Genomic DNA, 3,578 nt, shown 5'->3' on the forward strand with positions numbered 1-3,578 from the left:
TATATAAATATAAAATTCAATGTACAACTCAAAAAGTTATCCTCATCCTCATAGAAATACTAAAAGCATCTCATTAGAGTCAGGAACGAGATGGCCAGGTGCGGTGGCTCATGCCTATAATCCTAGCACTTTGGGAGGCCGAGGTGGGCGGATCACAAGGTCAGGAGATGGAGATCTTCCTGGCTAACACAGTGAAACCTCGTCTCTACTAAAAATACAAAGAATTAGCTGGTCGTGGTGGCGGGTGCCTGTAATCCCAGCTGCTTGGGAGACTGAGGCAGGAGAATGGTGTGAACCTGGGAGGTGGAGCTTGCAGTGAGCCGAGATCGCCCCACTGCACTCCAGCCTGGGTGACAGTGAGACTGTGTCTCAAAAAAAAAAAAAAAAAAAAGACAAGCATGTTCATTAGCCCCACACTTAACATTATTCTGGGGGTATTGGCTAATGTAATTATACAAGAAAAAAGTATAAAAATGGTAAAGGAAGAGGCAAACTGGTAATTATTTGCAAATATGATTGTATACCTGAAAGTTCAAGGGAATAAACTGAAAACCTATATAAATAATAAAAGAATTCAGTAGACACGTTACACAACATTAATTTATCAATATAACAGCTTATTTAGGACATACATAAATACAAAAACTTGCTATATCCACAGTAACAACAGAAAAGACAAAATACCTAACAAAGTAACAGAAAATATACAAAGTTAATGTGAAGGAAATGGAACAAAACTTGAAAAAGAAGAAAGGTATGCCACGTTGTTTTGATAGAATCTTACCACTATAGCAATGTCAAAATAAAGCCTTATGTGTTTTAGACCACTGTTACTAACAACTTCTGTTATTAACAGATGAAATTGATAAGGGAAAGTCTTCTTTCATTTTCTTTTCATAACTTCATTATCCACCCCGCCTTTAATATTACCTGGTCTTCTCTCATGCGTTTCAGTCAATATGGGGATATGTAGGCTTCGCACTGGCCAAAGCCAGGTCACAAGTTAAGTGAGGCCTTATCTTTGGTGGTCCAAGTCAAGCCCACCTTTGGGTTGCCTGGCCATGGCAAGAGAGAGCTCCCCAGATTTGCCGTGTGCTGGTTCTCACGACCTGCCACAGGCGCCTTGAGTCCTCCTTTATCTCTCTCTCTCTCTCACACACACACACACACTCTCAGGAACACTAATTTACATTTCCACCGTACGCCATCTGGACCCTCCTAGATTTTATTAACCTTGTTGATAAAATAATTCCTACACAGTAAAGGTTTCCTTCTCACTAGGATCATAGTTAGAATGGCAATTTCTATATCTTCATCACGGTGCCAGTGTATTCTTGGGCTATATACTTTTTGACATTTTTTGTAGAGATGGAGTCTCACTTTGTTGCCCAGGCTGGAGTGCAGTGGCGCAATCTTGGCTCACTGCAACCTCTGCCGCCTGGGTTCAAGCAATTCTCCTGCCTCAGCCTCCTGAGTAGCTGGGACTACAGGTGCACGCCACCATGCCTAGCTAATTTATTTTGTATTTTAGTAGAGAAGGGGTTTCACATGTTGTCCAGGCTGGTCTCGAATTCATGAACTCAGGCAATCGGCCTGCCTTGGCCTCCCAAAGTGCTAGGATTACAGGTGTGAGCCACTGCGCCTGCCTGCCACTGCTAATAATTATTGTCAAAGGAATCTGTATATAATCAATAAGTGAGTTAGGTAATTTGTGTGTGTGTGTGTGTGTGTGTGAAAGGGGGAGCAGCTGGTGTTGCTACTGAAACCTTATTCATAACACTTACATTGTGAGGTGGGTGTGGGGCAGGCAGTCAAGTTCATCAGAAGGAATTTTCCATTCCACATTGACCACACCTCTGTGAAGACTGTTTCCTAATTATTCCTAGAAGCAGCTAGGATCTCTCTTAGCAGAAGACATTAAGTCTGATTTTTAGTTGTCTCTCTTTTTATCTTCTTTCTTCAGAGCCTAGCACATACTAGAAACTCAATAAATGCCAAAAAAGCAAATGGAGTGTCCCTTTTACCAACCTATATCCTGAAGCCCAGAGAGCAGGGAAAAGCTATTTAAAACCTGTCTAGAATGAAAATGCCACCAAGTAGGAGCAGTTCATTGGCACAATACAGGAGGTTGTAGCTTTGGGGCAATCATTTTTTAAGGTCTCTATCTTTTAGCATGCACAGGTTGCACAGCTGTTTGTATTGTTAAATACTCTCTCCATTCCACTTTTTTCCTCCTTGAAGAAATCAAAACATTTTTGGTGGGGAGGTCTAAAAATTATTGTGAGCCCTAGGCACTGAGCCTCCTGTACCTGACTAATAAGTCAGTTCTGGTTGGTGTCTGGGGGAACTGGTTGGTAATGTTTTGATCATCACCCCAGGTAAGAATTACACTGTACATCAGAACTAGAAAACTGAAACGCCTACAAGCAGGCTGGGTATGGGGAATTTGTCCACCGTGTATGATGAAGGGGTGGCTAAATTGGTGTGTATAGATAGCTCCCTTCCCTAGAAGTCACTACAGGCTACCTCACCTGGATTGTCCCCCAGTGTTGCCAGACTTCCCCATTTTTCAAGAAAGGCTAGAAACCCTGAGTTTTATGTAAAATCTCTCTGTTTTAAAATGCTAGCTCAAATTTCAAAGAAAAAAATCTCCCTGAATGAATCAAACAAAACATCTCAGTATTGCATATATATGGCACTACTTTGTAATTTCTCTTGAACGTATCTCCTGCAGGAAGAAGCCTTAAAAACAAATGGCAAGTGTGTGGGCACCAGAGAATCAACATATCAGGAAGAGAAAAATGGCATGGTTTTAGTGTAATTGTAAAAAGGTAATACTAGTTGCAGTAAATTGCATGATTCTTACTGTTTATGTGTAGTCCCTTAGCACTAATAATTGTTAATCTATTCAGATTGCATAAAATTCCATTTGGATTATTTTCATGCCATTTCACTTTCCTGAATTTGTAATTTGAGTAATAGGGCCAGAATTTCATGTATCAAGAACTCTTGGTCATAATTGTGATGTTCAATTTTTTTTTTTTTTTTTCCTGAGATAGGGTCACTCTGTTGCCCAGACTGGAGTGCAATGGTAAGATTCCTAGTGCTCCAGTGGTCCTCCCACCTCAGCCTCCTGTCTGGGACTACAGATGTGTGCCACCACATCTGGCTGATTTTTAAATATTTTTTTGTAGAAATGAGGTTTTGCCCTGTTGCCCAGGCTGGTCTCGAACTCATGGGCTCAAGCCATCTGCCTGCCTTGATCTGCCCGCCTTAGTCTCCCAAAGTGCTAGGATTACAGGCCTGAGCCACCGCACCTGGTCATGATTTTGAAGTTTTAAAAGTGTACTTAACCCTTAATAAAGGCCTATGTATTATTTCTAGTCACATCACATTTGTCTGAGTTGCTTTGGGGCTTACAGTATAAAAAAGAAGTCTGCATTGTTTTTAATTCTTTAGGAGTATTTAGTAAAATTATTTTAAAATAAGTAGAACTTTGGGGATTTGCCTGAAAAGCTGCGTATATTCACTCTTTATTATTATTATTATTATTATTATTATTATTATTGGAGACGGAG

At 40.5% G+C, this 3,578-nt stretch overlaps 1 long non-coding RNA gene across 1 annotated transcript in view; it reads left to right on the top strand.

Moving 5' to 3' along the window:
* Positions 1-3,042, top strand: part of LOC108535880 (uncharacterized) — a 40,257-nt gene extending 37,215 nt beyond the window's left edge. Inside the window, exon 4 of the long non-coding RNA XR_001887349.1 lies at positions 2,735-3,042. This is a non-coding gene — a long non-coding RNA (uncharacterized LOC108535880). The remainder of the gene's footprint in view (positions 1-2,734) is intronic.
* The last annotated feature ends 536 nt before the right edge of the window (positions 3,043-3,578 follow it).

The sequence above is a fragment of the Rhinopithecus bieti genome, unplaced genomic scaffold, assembly GCF_001698545.2.
Source record: "Rhinopithecus bieti isolate Rb0 unplaced genomic scaffold, ASM169854v2 scaffold_12642, whole genome shotgun sequence".
Lineage (NCBI taxonomy): Eukaryota > Metazoa > Chordata > Mammalia > Primates > Cercopithecidae > Rhinopithecus > Rhinopithecus bieti.